Source organism: Bufo bufo, chromosome 4 (assembly GCF_905171765.1).
Source record: "Bufo bufo chromosome 4, aBufBuf1.1, whole genome shotgun sequence".
In the NCBI taxonomy this organism is placed as follows: domain Eukaryota; kingdom Metazoa; phylum Chordata; class Amphibia; order Anura; family Bufonidae; genus Bufo; species Bufo bufo.
The window spans coordinates 110,659,040-110,679,605 of NC_053392.1; the positions used below are offsets into that span (position 1 = coordinate 110,659,040).

General features: G+C 47.3%; 1 pseudogene; it reads right to left on the reverse strand.

Annotated features, from left to right (window-relative positions):
• Positions 1-20,176: 20,176 nt before the first annotated feature.
• LOC121000110 lies at positions 20,177-20,350 on the reverse strand (annotated as a pseudogene).
• Between the last annotated feature and the right edge of the window lie 216 nt (positions 20,351-20,566).

Genomic DNA, 20,566 nt, shown 5'->3' on the forward strand with positions numbered 1-20,566 from the left:
CACAAGTGAAACCCCTTCCTCAGGTGCGAGTAGGTGACAGAACCTTCAGCGTTATTTGGTCGGGCCTAATGCGGCTCTACGAAGGGTAAGGCCAGAACAAGTACAGGCGAAAGTAGATTGGGTTGCTGACAGTGCCTCCAGCACCAGTCATGCAGCAGTCTCTTCTGCTTTTTCCCCCATAGCCCTGCCCCAGAAGTGGAAGAGATTGAGTCCACCGATGTCCAACCACTTATGTTTCAAGATGAGTACATGGGAGGACCACCTCAGCACATCTCGGATGGTGACGAAGCAGAGGTGCCAACTGCTGGGGCTTTCGAAAGTGTGCAGACTGACAACGAGGGCAGGGGTGAAGACTGGGTGTAAGATGATGTGGAGGGCGATAAGGTCCTCAACCCCACATGGAATTAAGGTCATGTGAGTGACCTGTGTAGTTCGGAGGAAAAGGCGGTGGTCGCACAGAGCCACCAGCAAAGCAGAATAGGGAGCAGGGTGCAAAAGCGGAGCCGCCATCCCCTAGACAGTACGCCTGCTACTGCCCAACACAGCAAGGGACCGAGCACACCAAAGCCAGCTCCAAGGAGTTCCCTGGCGTGTCAGTTCTTCAGACAATGTGCTGACGACAAGACACGAGTGGTTTGCACGCTGTGCAATCAGAGCCTGAAGCGAGGCATAAACGTTCTCAACCTGAGCACAACCTGCATGATCAGGCATCTAAGTGCATAGCACAAGCTACAGTGGAGTAGACACCTCAAAAACAAAGAAAGGTCTCTGGCTCCTCCTGCTCCTCCTGCTTCTTCTTCTGCTGCAGTCTCAGCCTCTTCATCCACCTCTGGAGTGACAATGGCATCTGCCACCCTGCAAACAGAGGATTTGCCAGCAACACCACCACCTGGGTCACCAAGCATCTCCACAATTTCCCAAGGAAGTGTTCAGCTCTCCATCTCCTAAACACTGGAGCGGAAGAGAAAGTACCCCCCTACCCACCCGCGATCACTGGTCCTCAATGCCAGTATTTCAAAACTACTGGCCTTTGAAATGCTGTCATTCTGTCTGGTGGAGACGGAGAGTTTTAAAAGCCTTATGGCGGTGGCTGTCCCACAGTAAGTCGTGCCCAGCCGCCACTACTTTTCCAGGCAAGTCATCCCTTCCCTTCAACAAAGTGGGGGACAAAATCAGATGTGCACTGCGCAACGCCATTGGTGGCAAGGTCCACCAAACTACGGATATGTGGACCAGTAAGCATGGTCAGGGACTTTATATCTCCCTAACAGCACACTGGGTAAATGCAGTGGCGGCTGGGCCTGAGGCGGATAGCAGTTTGGCGCATGTCTTTCCACCACCAAGGATTGCAGGGCGCTTCTCTTTGCCTCCTGTTGCTTCCTCCTCCTACTCCACTTCCTCATCCTCTACCGCCTTCTCAGCCGGTCAGAATAACACCTTCACCACCAACTTCAGCACAGCCAGGGGTAAATGACAGAAGGCATATATGTTTGTGGGACAAACCCCACACCGTGCAGGAGGTGTAGACGGGCATGGAACAACAGACCGTTGAGTAGTTGGTGCCAGTGAGCCTCAAGACAGGCCTGTTGGTGTGCGATAATGGGCAAAATCTCGTAGCAGCTCTGGGACTAGTCGGTTTGACGCACATCCCTTCCTAGCGCATGTGCTGAATTTGGTGGTGCAGAGGTTCCTTAAAAATTATCCCGATATGTCAGAGCTGCTGCAGAAAGTGCGGGCCGTCTGTGCACGCTTTCGGCGTTCTCACCCTGCTGCTGCTCGCCTGTCAGCGCTGCAGCGTAACTTCGGCCTTCCGGCTCACTGCCTCATATGCGACTTGCCCACAAGGTGGAACTCCACCTTGCATGCTGGCCAGACTATGCGAGCAGCAGCAGGTGATAGTGGAGTTTCAGCTGCAGCACGCACGGGTGAGTCACTCTGCGATAAAGCACCGCTTCACCACCAATGACTGGGCCTCCATGCAAGACCTGTGTTCCTTGTTGCGCTGTTTTGAGTACTCCACCAACATGGCCAGTGCCGATAACACTGTTCTCAGCGTTACTATCCCACTTCTATGCCTCCTTGAAAAAAGTGGCTCCGAGGGTGGGTTCCTGCATTCACAAACGCCAGGTACACAATTGTCCAGCCAGTTCTGGAGGATGATGAGGTGGAGGATGAAGAGATGGAGGAGGAGGAACCTTGTTCACAGCAGGGTGGCACCCAAACCAGCTCATGGCCATCATTGGTGCATGGCTGGGGGGATACAGAGGACACAGACGATACACCTCCCACAGAGGACAGTTTTTCGTTGTCTCTGGGCAGCTTGGCATACATGAGCGATTACATGCTGCAGTGTCTCCGCAATGACCGCCGAGTTGCCCACATGTTGCCCACATTCTAACTTGTGCTGATTACTGGGTGGCCACGCTGCTGGATCCCCGATACAAGGACAACGTACCATCCTTAATTCCGTAACTGGTGCTTGATCGTAAGATGCACGATAACAAACACACGCTGGTAGACGCGCTGCTGGTGGCAATCCAAGCTAACAGCAGGGGCACAGTGGAAGCACAAGGTGAAGGCAGAAGAGGAGGAAGAGGTCGCCAACGCAGCTGGGGCACCACTCAGAAGGCAGCTGATATGGAACGTCTTAGCAGGAGGCAGCATTTCAGCAACATGGTGGAGCAGTATGTGTGCACACGCCTACACGTACTGAATGATGGGTCTGCTCCCTTCAACTTCTGGGTCTCCAAATTGGGCACATGGCCTGAGCTTGCCCTTTACGCCTTGGAGGTGCTGGCCTGCCCTGCAGCAAGTGTATTATCTGAACGTGTGCTTAGCATGGCAGGGGGCGTTATCACAGACAAGCGCAGCCGCCTGTCTGCAGCCAATGTGGACAAGCTCAAGTTCATTTAAATGAACCAGGCATGGATCCTTCCCACAGGACTTGTCCGTACCTTGTGCAGAATAGACATGGATACCGGCCTTACTCAGCCATTGTTATACAACAGAGTAATTGCTCATTGTTGTATTTTTTCCCACTCTTTTGGGGTGTACCTTAATTAATAAAATAAAATGAAATTTTAAACCAAAAACCAGTGTTGGCTACCTCGTCCTCCTTCACCGCCGCTTCCACATACACCGCTATGTCCACCCCCTCCTCAACCTTCTACTCGATATGGACCTCCACCTCATAAATCAAGATTATTATTTTTTTATTTGTACGTATTTTATTTTATGTAATTTCACTAATTTGTCTGTTACATATTCAGGTTAAATTCACCAATTTTGGGCTGTGATATTTCCCTACTCTACCTAGTAGACAGGTAAACGATTTTCACTAATATTTCTGTTACATTGTCGGGTGACATTTACCAATTTTTGGCTGTGATATACCCCTGCTCTACCTAATTCACAGGTTAATAAAATTCACAAATTTTTCTGTTACATTGTCGGGTGACATTCACCAATTTTTGCCTGTGATATACCCCTGCTCTAACTAGTTGACAGGTTTATAAATTTCACACATTTTTCCAGTTTAGCGTACAATTTATTCTCATGCAGAATCAGCATGACGATGAGTCTTGAAATCAGGAGAAAAAAATCAAAATGTCATCTAGATACACCAGTACAAATTACCCCATTAAATGATAAAAAATGCTGTTCACAAAATGTTGGAAGACGGCCGGAGCATTCATCAAACCAAAGGGCATAACCAAATTCTCGAAATGACCCTCAGGGGTATTCAAGGCCGTCTTCCATTCGTCCCCTTCCCTGACCCTGACTAGGTTGTATGCCCCTCTTAAATCCAACTTAGAAAAAACTTTAGCCCCAACAATCTGGTAAAACAGGTCCGGGATCAGAGGAAGCGGATATTGGTCACGAATCGTGATACGGTTCAGCTCCCTGAAATCCAGACAAGGTCTTAAAGAAGCATCTTTAAAAAAACTGCGGCAACAGGTGACTTCGAGGGTCGGATGTGTCCCTTTTTCAGACTCTCAGAGATATAAGTACGCATAGCGACCTTTTCAGGTTGGGAGAGATTGTATAGTCGTGATTTTGGCCCGGTGAGGGGGCAACTCCTGGACACCACTCTCGGAAAACACATCCGAAAATTCAGAGAGAAAAGATGGCACAGTCTTGGTAGAAACCTCTGTAAGAGATGCCGTGAGGCAATTCTCTCTGCAAAACTCACTCCAACCATTTATTTGCCTTGCTTGCCAATCAATGGTGGGGTTATGTTTAGTGAGCCAGGGTAGCCCCAACACTAGAGGAGTAGGTAATCCGCTTAAGAAAAAACATGACATATCCTCAACATGAGCGTCACCCACAGTCAAACGGATATTGTGAACTATGCCCTTTAACGATCTTTGAGAAAGTGGAGAGAAATCGATAGCAAAAACAGGTATATCCTTTTCCAAAGTGCATACCTGGAAACCATGCGTTTTTGCAAATTGATTATCAATGATATTGACAGCTGCTCCACTATCTACAAAAATCTCACAAACAATGTTCTTGCTGTCTAGCGCCACCCTGGCAGGTAGGAGAAAACGGGAACTACAAGCAAACGGCAAACCTTCAATTTCCGCATCAACCTTGCCAATAGTAGCAAACGGAAAGGTTTTAGAGTTTTTTTTTTGTTTTGTTTTGTTTTTATTACCCTCAGAAAACATTATGAATCTCCTAGAGGGGCAAACATTAGTTAAATGATTTATACCCCCACAACAGAAACAAACCCTCCTCTGAGAGCTGAATCCTCTACTATCAGAGGCAAGCAAACCCAGCTGCATGGCCTCCTCCTCAGAGGGGATTGAGACTGACTGAGACCCCTGTGCACTGGCTGGAGGGGGTTATAACAGGTTATAACTCCCAATGTTTTGAGGCGTACCCTAATTGTCCTTGGGCTGAATATGACAGGAAAGAGTAGTCTCCTCTCTCTCTCTAAGACGCCTGTCAATACGAACAGCTAGAGACAGGGCTGACTCTAATGACGCTGGTCTCTCATGAAAAGCAAATGCATCTTTCAATCTTTCCGAAAGACCATGGCAAAATTGACTTCGGAGTGCAGCATCATTCCAACCAGTATCAGCAGCCCATCTCCGAAATTCAGAACAATATATCTCTGCGGAGTGTTTACCCTGGCATAAAAAACACAGTTTAGATTCAGCCAGAGCAATACGATCCGGGTCATTATATATCTGCCCCAGGGTTACAAAAAATTAATCCACCGATTGGAGGGGCCGTGCCCCCACCGGCAGCGAAAAGGCCCAAGACTGAGCGTTATCCCTGAGCAGCGAGATGATGATCCCTACCCTCTGCTCCTCATCACCAGAGGTATGGGGAAGTAGGCGAAAATGGAGTTTGCAAGCCTCTCTAAAGCGAACAAAATTCTCACTACCCCCGGAGAACGTATCCGGAAGCGAGATTTTATGCTCGGAACAAACTCCATGAATGCCAGCAGAACCGGTCACCTTAAACTGAGACACAGTTTTACTGAGATCTGCTACCTCCAGCGAAAGACCTTGCATGCGGTCAATCAAGGCTGAAACCGGATCCATGCTTGAGACGGTTATGGCGGTTTATAATGTCACGGGTGAAGTTTGCAGATAGCTGGAACTTATGAATAAACGAGCGACTGGCTTGATCCCAAACTAAGGAGCTTATAGGTGAGCCCTATAAAACCCTAAGAGCTCTCTCTGACTGCCATGCACATGCAAGGGTCTCGATTGTAGACGATTGCATGCCCACGTACCTAAGTCTGTGTGACACCTGAAAACCCTATAATAGTGAGGGGACACGACCACCGGCTCCCTGCACTTAATACGGATGGAGTCAGGGTCACCTAGAATCAAGCCAGCAAGGAAACACAATAAAGTAAAGGACTTATCTGAGAAAACAGCAGAAGCAGCCTCCAGAAGTGAACACTTCATCCAGGAAGTAGTATAAACCGCAAAGTGAGGCAGTATGGGAGGGAATATAAAGGAAGACGATTAGTCTAAATAAGTGACACCTGGCAGAAGGAAAGGAGATGAGAAAGTGAAACCAAAACAAAGAACATCATACAAGAGGTAGAGAAGAACGTCTGCCGGACCTTCTCACAGAACTGGCGGTGACAGGTCTGCCCTCTTTAATTTCTGGGTCTGCAAATTGGGCATATGGCCTGACCTTGCCCTTTACGCCTTGGAGGTGCTGGACTGCCCTGAAGCCAGTGTATTGTCTGAGCGTTTGTTTAGAATGGCTGGAGGGGGTTATAACAGGTTATAACTCCCAATGTTTTGAGGTGTACCCTAATTTAAACAAATAATAATTAAACCAAAAACCAGTGTTGGCTACCTCCTCCTACTCCACCGCCGCTTCCACCTACACCGCCACATACACCGCCTCCTCAACCTCCTACTCCATATGGACCTCGTCCTCCAAGATCAAGATTATTATTTTATTTTTTTACGTATTTTATGTTATTTGAAGTCATTTCCCTATCCACATTTGTTTGCAGAGCACTTTCCATGCTCTTAACCACATTTTGCTGCCATTTGCAGCCCTCTAGCCCTTTCCATTACTTTTTTAGTGCTCGAAAGTTCGGGTCCCCATTGACTTCAATGGGGTTCGGGGTCAAGTTCGGATCAAGTTCAGGTCCCGAACTCGTACTTTTTTGTGGAGTTCGGCCGAACCCGTCGAACCCGAACATCCAGGTGTCCACTCAACTCTAATAGCAAGTGTTTGAGTTGACACAGAAGTGGGATAGTGACGCTGATAATAGCGTTAACGCCTCTCACCATCTGTGTTGATTCCTCAAAGTTTCTTAAAACCTCATAGAGGTCAGGGGGGGGCGGAGTTAGCGCCAGACCGAGATGGCAGCTTAGTCAGGAGCTCTCCGTTACAGATCCTATAAAGCACCAGCATACTTTAGCCGACAGCCAGAGAGATGGTCAAGATAGGCCAAGCAAAGTATGGAGACTCGTCCAGCTCCAACAGAACTGCAAATTCGAGCGGAGATATGGACAAATTTATAAGAAAAGCAGCCGCCACAGTCGCGGCGCGGGAACCCAAGATGGCGCCGACTCCCTCGCTTAAGGTCAGTGAGCGCGCAACAGAGCTCTCTGAAGGAGAGTCGGATGCCGAAGACCCTCACAACAGAGCGGCACTCCCGATTACACGTAGATTTTTGAAGCAGACGCTTAGCAAAGCGATGGAGCCTGTCCTGACAGAATTAACGGCCATGCGCCAAGACATACTACATGTCGGAGACAGAGTGGTCTCCTTAGAGTCTCACCAAGCCATGATTCTGGCCCATCAAACAGCCACAGCATCCTCCTTACAAAAATGCCATACTCACCTGAATGACCTCCACAGCGCTATGGAGGACCAGGAAAATCGTGGACGGAGGAACAATCTCCGTTTCAGGGGGATACCCGAATCAATCCTCGCCGCGGATATACCAGCTTCTGTCATGGAGATATGTAAATCCCTACTAGGCCCGGAGCATCAGATGGATATTATTATCGAACGCGCTCACAGAGCGCTGAGGCCTAAATCGAAACCATCCGAACCACCCAGGGATGTTATATGCCATTTTCTAAATTTTCAGGTCAAAACTGCGGTGTTGGAGATGGCCAGAAACCAAGATACAATATTGTGTGAGGGATCGCCTATTACGATTTTCCAGGACCTTGCTCCTTCAACTTTAAGAAAACGACGATCCCTGAAGCCCCTAACGTATTGGCTTCGGTCCAATAAGATTTTGTACCGGTGGAACTTTCCATTTGGACTTACCTTCACATATGAGGGTCGTCGTCTCACAATCTCAGCGTTCACTGATCTAGCTGGAATTTTTGACCATCTTCAGATTCCACACATGGACATTGAGAACTGGGAATTATATCAAGAAATCCTGGAATTACCGGAGCTGACCGTGATCACCCCCTTTGAACATCCTCGCACTCCAAAATCGCAGAATTTCAAAAGAAGAAACATACAGTTCACCCCATAAAGACCCTACACCGTGACTTCTTAATTCCTTACTATATGTTAATTAACTTGCATGTCTGAATTCTCACATACCTATTCTCCTTATACGAGACTCATTTGTTCTCATATTCTTAACCCTATACTGCTTGCCTCCTTCCTTCTCCCACCATGCAACCTCTCATACTCATTTATAATGTGCATGTCTAACAAGAGGCCATTCATGGTCATTTCTCATGTGCTTGTCTGGGAACCTCACTTACGAGGCTGTATACGGTGCATTGGGGATCACAAATGGGTTATTTAACCTTTTCCCCCCTACTCCATTCTGTGATGACCCGTCCTTTAAGGTCTATCTCACAGATAGTTTTTCTTTCCGTTTTTTATTCCGTTAACTGTTGTTTTGTTTTCTCTGTTATGAAGGTACATGTACTCTGTGCTTTAAAGTCTCTTCAGAAACAAAACCTCCCTCTGGACCTCACCCTGCTTACCCAGTCCTCACCTGGTATTCTCTACAAAGTCGCCCTCTCCTGGGGGAGGAGGGACATTCAGCAAGGTAATACACTACACACTAAACACAGTGGCTGACCTATCCTTTGCGTCCTACAATGTCAAAGGCTTTAATTCTCCTTCAAAACTGAGTCAGGTTTTCTCATTGTTACGCAAACTGGGAGCCACTGTGCTTCTCCTCCAGGAGACGCACTTCAAATTTAACCAATACCCCAATCTCTCGTACGGCCACTATTCACAGTGGTATCACTGTGGCGGCAATTCATCTGCATCAGGGGGGGTGAGTATTGGGTTTCAGGGGAGAGTCCCTTTCCAATATAAGTCACATATGCAGGACCCTGAAGGTCGCTACATTTTAGTTAAGGGCAACATTGGCCCTCAGATCTATACTATCATCAACCTTTACGCACCAAATACTGGTCACCACAGTTGGTTTTCTAAGGTTTTTCCTATCATTAATTCCTTCGCTGAAGGCCTGACCATAGTAGAAGGAGATCTTAATGCAACCTAAACCCTCAATTGGATTCCTCAACTTTAAAATCGGCCCTATCCCTTAAAACTTTACGGTACATTAGAGAGGGGTTTTGGAACCTTCACCTTATAGACGTCTGGCGTACGCTATATCCTACTACAGCAGATTACACCTTTTACTCAAACGTCCACGGCTCATATCAACGCCTGGACTACTTATTTGTATCCAAAGAACACCTTCAATACTGTCGTAACCCTCAAATAGGTTCTATACACCTTTCTGACCATGCCCCTATTTCCCTATCACTTTCTGCCCCGATCCCCAAACAGTATAAATTTAAATGGCGCCTAAACGAATCCCTATTGGGAAACCAGTGCACTAGAAATAAGATTTCTGAACTCCTTGAGGAATATTTCACCTTAAACAAAAACCCTGACATCTCTGCCCTATCCTTATGGGATGCCCACAAACCCTTTGTTAGGGGACACTTCATAAGCATGGGAGCTCACCAAAAAAAAGAGAGAACCAAAAAACTAGACCTTATTTGCCAGAAAATACAATCCCTGGAATCTTTACATAAACGCTCATTCTCCGCATTACAACTCCAGGAGCTGTCTGGTTACAGAGCTGAATTGAAATCCATGTTGCAGCAATCCACAGCTAAGCTTTTTCTAAATTCGCAACATAAGTTTTTTGCTCACGGAGACAAAACATCTAAATTTATGATGAGTAGGATAAGAAAAAGAAGAGCAGCAAACTACATACACCAAATATCATCCCCTCAAGATCCTCCCCTATATTCCTCCAAAGAAATAGGTGCTCAATTTAGAGAGTTTTATGAAGCTCTATATAATCTGCCCCAAACACTATCCCCTGAGGCCCACACATCCATCCTCTCCTCCTTCCTAGACTCATTATCAATCCCGACTATCCCTGAAGATCAGAAACAGATGCTGGGATCCCCATTCACTCTTAGAGAACTCAAAACTGCTTTAAAACAAACACCTTCTGGCAAAAGCCCAGGCCCTGACGGCCTACCAGTACAATACTATAGAACATACCAACAATGCTTACTCCCTCACCTACTTGAGGTTTGTAACTTATCTTTACAAGGGGGAAAATTATCTAGGGACATGACACAAGCCCATATTACTTTGATTCCTAAAGAGGGAAAAGACCCAAAGCAATGTGCCAACTACAGACCCATTTCCCTCCTCAATATAGATCTTAAGCTGCTTGCGAAATTATTGGCTAATCTGCTGTCGGTTTTCCTTCCTTCAATAGTACATGAGGATCAGGTGGGCTTTATCAGGGGCAGAGAGGGAAGAGACAATACGGCTAGAGTATTGAACATTGTACATTTTTCTGCTAACCGCTCCAGACCTCTCCTACTGCTGAGCACAGGCGCAGAAAAAGCATTTGATAGAATTAATTGGCTTTTTCTGAGACATGTCCTTCACCGGTTTGGCCTACCTGATCCCTTTGTACAAGCTACCTTCGCAATGTATGCTCAAGCCTCAGCATCTGTCTTGATCAATGGCGACCTATCTGACCCCTTCACTATCCAAAACGGCACTAGGCAAGGCTGCCCCCTATCCCCTATGCTATTTGTTCTGGCTTTGGAGCCACTCCTCCTGAAACTGAGAGGGGACAAAAATATTCGAGGAGTGTTCCTGGGAGGCAAAGACCATAAAATAGGCGCATTCGCGGACGATATCATGATCATGACATCTAACCCTAAAGACTCATTACATATCATTCAAAAACACCTAGATTGCTACAGCTCTTTCTCCAACTTTAAAATCAACAAGCAAAAATCTTTAGTAGTATGTGTGGGGATCCCTCAATCGACCCAAAACAGCTTAAAAAGAGATTCCCCTTTCAATTGGTCCTCCCCTTATATAACATATCTAGGGATTAAAATTAGCTCAAACACCAAAGATCTGTTTACACTAAACTATACCCCATTATTAAAAGAAATCTCCTCTAGCATAGATAAATTAGATATCCCAACCATCTCTTGGTTTGGACGAGAGAATCTACTAATGTCTTTAATACTCCCCCGCCTTACATATTTACAGCAGGTTCTGCCCATCCCAGTTCCCAAAGCCTACTATAACTCCTTAAGGAAATTATTTTGCTCATTTATATGGAGAGGGAAAAAAACAAGATTGTCTTACGAACTCCTGTCTTGTCCTAAATGTTTCGGAGGTATAGCCCTAACAGACCCAGAGTTATATGGGAAGGCAGTCCTTTTGTCTAGAATAATAGAATGGCTTAGACCTAATAGCACAAAACCCTGGATAGCAATGGAGCAGGAATTAGTAAACAAACCATTCAGATCCCTACTATTAGGCAACAAAAGCACATGTAATTTACCCTCCTCACCGTATCCTATCATTCAAGCCACTATGAATGTGTGGAAATGGTTTCAATCTTCTCACTGCTCAATACCCTTCCCCTCTCCTCTTCTTTCCATTAGGGATATACTGGGAACAGCACTGCCTGAAGTAATAGATTGTACCCCAATGGACTTGAGGGATTCAACACATCCAATTCTATCATTTTTTGATTCCAATGGTTCCTTAGTCCAATTCAAGGAGTTTCAAGCGATCTTTGATATTGATCGCCGACATATCTCCTCCACATCTTATACAGTATACATGCATTCATCTCTCAACACGTAACAGTGAGTGACATTTATCGACCTTTACTTTGGTCTGAGGCTTTAATCTCCAGCCCTATCCCCCCAAAGAAACTAATCTCACAACTCTTCAAAAGGCTAAACATTCCAGCGACTTCCACTAAACCAGCGTTTGTTCGCCACTGGGAAAGGGATTTGGGACAGGAGCTCTCAAGCGCCATAATATTAGATGTGTTGTCCTCTCCACACTGCTCATCCAGATGTGTACGCATACAGGAAAATGGATACAAGATCCTAACCAGGTGGTACAAAACCCCTGATATTACCTCGCTATACTCGGCTACAGCTACCGACACATGCTGGAGGTGCGGTAATAGTAGAGGAACTTTTTTCCACATTTGGTGGGATTGCCCGATTATTAAGACTTGGTGGGAAGAAATATTCCAAATTAGCAACTCAATATGCAAGACTAAAATACAAATGTCAGCAAGTAAAGCCCTACTTAACCTTGATTTGGATTTGGACAGGGCAGACCTCTCAATGCCTTTCCTCTTCAAACAGTTTCTGATGGCAGCTCGACTATTAATCCCAAAATGTTGGCTGTCATCTATCCCTCCCTCTATAGAGCAATGGAAACTGAAAGTGGATCAAATCTTTCGCTTTGAAGAACTTTCCTCATGGGAAGCTAGGAATCATCCAAAATTTCAACGCCACTGGCATCTATGGCAAAAATTTAGACACCCGAGCTATGCATAAAGTACAGCTCTACATTCCGTTAGATTGGAAATTCCTAATGATATGGGTCTAATTTGGAAAGAAAATAAATTACTTATAAACCACTTGCCAACCTCTATATATTGCCCTCATCTGGTGCACCCCACTATTGATGTTATTGATATTATATCATTTGTGGCTAAACATTGAGGTTATAGTAACTGTAAACTTGTGAAAATGAGAATGTCAAACTTGTATTTCTGTGACTTTAATTTTTATTGCTGTATCTGATGTATACCCTATGTAATAACATATATAAAATTTGCTACACACCTTTGCAAGGTGTAAAAGCACACATTGATGTACCTTGTTAATGTTATAAAAAATAAAAAATTTTAATAAAAAAAAAAAAAAACTCATAGAGGTCAGACATCCATGCCCACTCCTCGTCTGTGAAGAGAGGAAACTGACTGGAAAGGCGACAACCGTGTTGCAGCTGGTATTCCTCTGCTGGTCACAAAGCCTGGCCAACATGTGGAACATTGATTTCCAGCGTGTGCTCACGCCACACAATGTCGGTGAGCTGGCAATTGGAAGCGCTGCTGCAGCATTGACTGACCGGCAGAAGCTGTCGATCATTTCCGGAAATGGGCACACACGCGGCTCTTCTTCACCAGTAGCTCAGGCAAATTGGGGTAGGTTTTGAGAAACCGCTGAACCAATAAGTTGAAGACGTGGGCTAGGCATGGTATGTGTGTGAGCTTGCCGAGCTCCAAAGCTGCCACCAAGTTACGGCCATTATCAGACACAACCATGCCTGGTCGTAGGTTGAGTGTCGAGAGCCACAGCTTAGTCTGGTCCCTTATACCCTGCCACAGCTCTGAAGTGGTCTGCTGTTTGTCACCTAAGCAAATTAGTTTCAGCACAGCCTGTTGCCGCTTCCGCACTGCAGTGCTACACTGCTTCCAGCTACTGACTGATGGCTGACTGGTGCTGCAAGATGAGAATTCAGAGGTGGAAGTGGAGGAGGAGACAGAGAATGGGGGGTTGCAGCCACTAACATAGGTGGCGGTGGAAACCCTGATGGAAGTAGGGCCTGCAATCCTTGGTGTTGGTAGCACCTGTGCCATCCCAGGGTACAATTCGCTCCCGTCCTCCACAACGTTCACCCAGTGTGCCATCAGGGAAATGTAGAGTTCCTGGCCGAAAGCACTTATCCATGTATCAGTGGTTGAGTAGACATTCCCAGTAACTGTGTGTCACGATAGGTAGGTAAGCGGGGAAATAACCAAACACAGGAAAACAAACAAAGCAAACTACTAGACCCAAAAGCTAGGGAAAAAAGGGTCACCTCCTAGCAATCCCTAAAAGCTTTCCCTAAACTGCTGCGCTCATGTGCATACCCTTATGGTGGATATTCACATGCCCTCGTGCCTAAACCTAAACACCCTGGGCAAACCCTAAGCAGCAGGGAAAAGGGAAGAGGCAACCTGCTTCTTCAAACCAGGAGGAAGCAAGCATCTCCCTAGAGGCCTAGATAAAACACACAAAGGGAAAAAACGGAGAAGACTTATCAAGAGCTCCCAGGAAATAACTATAACCCGCACAGGGTACTGGGGGAAGGAGGGATAAATAGCGTCACTAACAATGAAACTTAGTACACCTGAGGGAAGGTGGATCCAGCTCAAACCCAAATCAAAACAGAGAAGTCAGACATGTGCAACCAGTCTGACAGAGCAAGGCGTGACACTGCATTGGTCAGGGCACGGATGACGAAGGCAGACACAGCACACCGTGAAAAATAGTGGTGACTGGGGACTGCATAATGAGGGATGGCTGCCGACAACAGGCTGTGGAAGGCCTCAGTGTCCACAAGCCCAAATGGCAACATTCCTAGGGCCAGTAATTTGGAAAGTTGCGCATTTAGTGCTATGGCCTGTGGATGGGTGGCTGGTTATTTGCGATTGCATTCAAATGCATCGGTTAAGGACATTTGTATGCTGCGCTGGGACACGGAAGTGGATGTGGTCGCTTATGGTGCTTGCAAAGGTCTAGGTGCATGGCGGGAGGCATCCAGGCCTGCGCCTTTGACAGGGAATTGGCCAGCACGTAACACAGGGGAAGAGGAGGCAGTGGTGTAACCCACAGACACAGATTGTGTACCCAGGCATTTGGCCCACCAATTACGGTGCTTTGATGCCATGTGGAGGATCATGCTGGTGGTGGTGAGGTTGCTAGTGTTCACGCCCCTGCTCATTTTTGTATGGCACAGGTTGCAAATTACAATTCTTTGGACTGAGGAACACCTACCCCTTGGCAAGGGAGTGTCAGTATGGGGTCTGTGTCCCCACCGCAGGGTGGCAGATCGCTGTCTTCACATCACAGCACCATGGGTCCCAGTACTGGCTTACCTTGTAGGAGACGCAGGAGCCCGCCAGCATACTGCCGCATCCGTCCTCACTGCCAGGTGTCATCTAATGCGCTATAGCACACGGGTGCGCACCTCTCCCTTTCTTTTTGGAGTAGGCAGCTGGTTCCTGATTACTGTCCCCACCCGGAGGCGGGACTATTTGTATTTAAGGCAGCTTCACTCATCATGAAGTGCCCAAGCGTGGTTGTTGTACATCTTGACTAGAGATGTCCCGAACTATTCGCCGGCGAATAGTTCCCGGCGAACATAGCTTGTTCGCGTTCACCGCGGCGGGCGAACATATGCGATGTTCGGTCCGCCCACTATTCGTCATCATTGTGTAAACTTTGACCCTGTACCTCACAGTCAGCAGACACATTCCAGCCAATCAGCATCATACCCTCCCTCCCAGACCCACCCACCTCCTGGACGGCATCCATTTTAGATTCATTCGGAAGCTGCATTCTTAGTGAGAGGAGGGACAGTGTAGCTGCTGCTGATTTAATAGGGAAATCGATAGCTAGGCTAGTGTATTCAGTGTCCACTATAGTCCTGAAAGACTCATCTGATCTCTGCTGTAAGGACAGCACCCCAAAAAGCCCTTTTTAGGGCTAGAACATCAGTCTGCTTTTTTTTTAATAGCAGTCAGTTGCCTGCACGTGTTTGTGTGTTTAAGGCCCTGCTGCAAGTGCATAGTGTCACCAGCGCAACCCATTTCTGGTGTCACAGCAGCTTGCACGCATAGTACAACTAAACTAATCTAAAAAAAATGACAGGCAAAGGCAGGCCACCCCGCAGGGGCCGTCGTGGTGCTGTGATCCCTTTGGCCCTAGAATAATGCCCAGTGTTCAGAGGCCACATACCCTGAACTCGAAAAGTTCTGAGGACATAGTTGACTGGCTAACACAGGACACCCAATCTTCTACAGCTTCCGCTCGGAACCTTGACGCACCAGCCTCCTCCAGCTCAGCTTCGGGCACCTCTCAAGTTACCACTCGCCCGCCTGCCGCCGCCACCAACACTAGCAACACAGCCGTATCACTTGATCTGTCAGAGGAGTTATTTACACATCAGTTGGAACAAATGAGTGATGAGCAACCATTATTGTCAGAGGATGTAGATAACAGGGATATGTCTCAGTCAGGCAGCATTACACACATGGACGTACGGTGTGATGATGATGATGTTGTACCCGCTGCTGCTTCCTTTGCTGAGTTGTCAGATACAAGTGAAGCGGTTGATGATGACGATGTGTCCGTGGATGTCACGTGGGTGCCCGCTCGAAGAGAAGAAGAACAGGGGGAAAGTTCAGATGGGGAGACAGAGAGGAGGAGCAGACGAGTTGGAAGCAGGGGGAGGTTGTTGCAAAAAGCTAGTGGCACAGTCAGACAGCATGCATTGGCACCTGGGGTCAGCCAGACAGCACGCCAATCAATGCATGCTGTTGCCACCACCAGAATGCCGTCATTGCAGAGCTCAGCAGTGTGGCATTTTTTTTGTGTGTCTGCCTCTGACAACAGCGATGCCATTTGCAACCTGTGCCAAAAGAAACAGAGTCGTGGGAAGTCCAACACCCACCTAGGTACAACTGCTTTGCGAAGGCACATAATCGCACATCACAAACGCCTATGGGATCAACACATGAGTACAAGCAGCACACAAACTCAAAGCCGCCATTCTCCTCCTGGTCCAGCATCTTCAGCCACGTCAACCACTGCTGTCCTCCTTGCCCACTCTCAATCATCCACCACTCCGTCTCTCGCCTTGAGCAGTTCCTGCTCATCTGCCCACAGTCAGGTGTCTGTCAAGGACATGTTTGAGCGTAAGAAGCCAATGTCACAAAGTCACCCCCTTGCCCGGCTTTTGACAGCTGGCTCTGAACTCTTAGCCTGCCAGCTTTTACCAAACAAGCTGGTGGAGTCTGAGGCCTTCAAAAAATTTGTAGCTATTGGGACACCGCAGTGGAAGGTACCCGGCCGAAATTTCTTTGCACAAAAGGCAATCCCCAACCTGTACTCGATTGTGCAAAAGGAAGTAATGGCATGTCTGGCACACAGTGTTGGGGCAAGGGTCCATCTGACCACTGATACCTGGTCTGCAAAGCACTGTCAGGGCAGGTATATCACCTACATTTCGCATTGGGTAAACCTGCTGACGGCTGCCAAGCATGGAATGCGTGGCTCTGCAGAGGAGTTGGTGACACCCCCACGACTTGCAGGCAGGCCTGCTGCTAACTCCTCTACTCCTCCTACTCCATCCTCTTCGCTAACCTCCTCGGCTGAGTCCTCTTCTGCTGCTGCGTCTTGCTCCACATCAACGGCACCCCCCCAGCTCCCCAGGGGCTATTCCACATCCCGGATACGACAGCGTCACGACGTCTTAGGGTTGATTTGCCTGAAAGCAGAGAGTCACACCGGACCAGCACTCCTGTCCACCCTGAACGCACAGGTGGATCAGTGGATGACTCCGCACCAACTGGAGATCGGCAAAGTGGTGTGTGACAACGGAAGCAATTTGTTGGCGGCATTGAATTTGGGCAAGTTGACACATGTGCCTTGCATGGCACATGTGTGTAATCTGATCATACAACGCTTTGTGCAGAGGGTACCCAGGCTTACAGGACGTCCTCAAGCAGGCCAGGAAGGTATGTGGCCATTTTAGGCGCACTTTTCAGATATCCAGCGGCGAAACAACATGCCAGTGAGGCGCTTGATTTGCGACAGCCTGACACGTTGGAATTCAATACTCCTAATGTTCGACCGCCTGCTCCAACAAGAAAAATCCGTCAACGAGTATTTGTATGACCGGGGTGCTAGGACAGCCTCTGCAGAGCAGAATTTTTTTGCCACGTTACTGGACGCTCATGCGCAATGCCTGTAGACTCATGCGTCCTTTTGAGGAGGTGACAAACCTAGTCAGTCGCACCGAAGGCACCATCAGCAACATCATCCCATTTGTTTTACTCCTGGAGCGTGCCCTGTGAAGAGTGCTGGACCAGGCCGTAGATGAGTGTGAAGAGGAAGAGGAAGAGTTGTGGTCACCATCACCACCAGAAATAGCCTTATCAGCATCGCTTGCTGGACCTGCGGCAACGCTGGAAGAGGAGTGTGAAGAAGAGGAGTCAGAGGAGGAATGTGGCTTTGAGGAGGAGGAGGAAGACCAACCACAGCACGCATCCCAGGGTGCTCGTTGTCACCTATCTGGTACCCGTGGCTGGGGGAAAGAACATACCTTCAGTGAGATCACTGAGGACGAGGAACGGGACATGAGTAGCTCGGCATCCAACCTTGTGCAAATGGGGTCTTTCATGCTGTCGTGCCTGTTGAGGGACCCTCGTATAAAAAGGCTGAAGGAGAACGACCTGTACTGGGTGGCCACGCTACTAGACCCCCGGTATAAGCAGAAAGTGCCTGAAATGTTACCGAATTACCGCAAGTCGGAAAGGATGCAGCAGTTCCAAAATAAATTAAAAAGTATGCTTTAAACAGCGTATAAGGGTTATGTCACAGCACAACGGGAATCTAACAGGGGAAGAGGTGAAAGTAATCCTCCTCCTACCACGACCACGCCGGCAAGGACAGGACGCTTTACAGACGTGTTATTGATGTAGGACATGCAGAGCTTTTTAAGTCCTACGCATCGCCACAGCCCTTTGGGATCCACCCTCAGAGAACGACTCGACCGACAGGTAGCAGACTACCTCGCCTTAACTGCAGATATCGACACTCTGAGGAGCGATGAACCCCTTGACTACTGGGTGTGCAGGCTTGACCTGTGGCCTGAGCTATTCCAATTTGCGATCAAACTTCTGGCCTGCCCCGCTTCAAGTGTCCTGTCAGAAAGGACCTTCAGTGCAGCAGGAGGTATTGTCACTGAGAAGAGAAGTCGCCTAGGTCAAAAAAGTCTAGATTACCTCACCTTTATTAAGATGAATGAGGCATGGATCCCGAAGGGATTGACAGTGGGCGATACATTCGACTAAAAAAGGCCTGATGAGATGAGCTGCCTTGGGCTAAAAATGGTCCACACGCTGCTGTATTTTTATCTCTGAATGCCGGATGACTTGCGTGACTTATCCGCCACCAACTAGGGTTCAAGCCGCAATGTTTTAGGGCACTTTCTGCCTGGGAAACATCAATTTTTCTGGCTGCTGATACAGCAGCGGCTGCAACAATACCTACTTTTTCAGGCATGTGTACATGCCTAATTTTTCTGGCCTCTGGTGCTGCACTGTGGCTGCAAAAACAAAAAAAAAGGCACATACATGTGTCAATTCCCCTTTGTGATCGTTACCTTGTTGTGGTGAAGGGGCTTGCATATCACAATGAAGCAACCACTTCTATGAGTGTGTTGGCAATGGCAATGTTGGCACACCCCAGATGATAAGGTCGTTGCTTCATTGTGAACAGACCAAAAGCGATCGGCTGGATAATTTTGCATAGGAAAAACATTAATTTTCTTTGTGATCATCTAAGGTGATCATTAAAGCCTACTAGGCCAACAATGGGCCACACTGCAGAATCATTGTTTTCTGGGTCACTTAACTGTCACTGAACTACTTTAGCACGACCATAGGCTTTGAAAAACCCCCATCGCCTGCAATCTCCCAAACGTGCGCATGAGCACAATCATCACTACACAAAGATTGACACATAGAGGAATAAAATTTATGTCATGAGTGTGTCAACTATTGACAACTCTTTGCTGTTGTCTAAAATCTATTCCATACACGTCCCCTGATAGGGGACGTAACAGGGATTAAACTGATAGGAATAGTACTACTTAACACACCACTCCTATCTGGTGGCACAGTACATTGCACGCACAGTGCCCCAAATTGGAAGTAGGAGGACCGACCAAGCATCTTTTTCCATCTCCCGATTCCTAAAATCTATTCCATACACGTCCCCTGATAGGGGACGTAACAGGGATTAAACTGATAGGAATAGTGCTACTTAACACACCTTATAATAATAATACTAGTGGACGTAACAGGGATTAAACTGATAGGAATAGTACTACTTAACACACCACTCCTATCTGGTGGCACAGTACATTGCACGCGCAGTGCCCCAAATTGGAAGTAGGAGGACCGACCAAGCATCTTTTTCCATCTCCCGTTTCCTAAAATCTATTCCATACACGTCCCCTAATAGGGGACGTAACAGGGATTAAACTGATAGGAATAGTACTACTTAACACACCTTATAATAATAATACTAGTGGACGTAACATGGATTAAACTGATAGGATTAGTACTACTTAACACACCACTCCTATCTGGTGGCACAGTACATTGCACGCGCAGTGCCCCAAATTGGAAGTGAGAGGACCAACCAAGCATCTTTTCCCATCTCCCGGTTCCTAAAATCTATTACATACACGTCCCCTGATAGGGGACGTAACAGGGATTAAACTGATAGGAATAGTACTACTTAAACACATCACTCATATCTGGTGGCACAGTAGATTGCAAGCCGTACGCGCAGTGCCCCAAATTGGAAGTGATAGGACTGACCAAGCAGCTTTTCCCATCTCCCGGTTCCTAAAATCGATTACATACACGTCCCCTGGTAGGGGACAAAACAGAGATTAAACTGTTAAGAACAGTTTTTTTTTTATTAAAAAAAAAAGAGGACAGCCTCTGCGGAGCTGGGTAATTTTGGGCCGCGTTACTGAACGCTCATGCACAATGGCTGTGGGCTCATGCGTCCTTTTGCGGAGGTGACAAACCTGGTCAGTCAAACCCAAGGCAACATCATCGACCTCATCCAGTATGCGTTTTTTCTGGAGCGTGCCCTGCGAAGAGTGCTGGATCAGGCCATAGATGAGCATGAAGAGGAAGAGTTGTGGT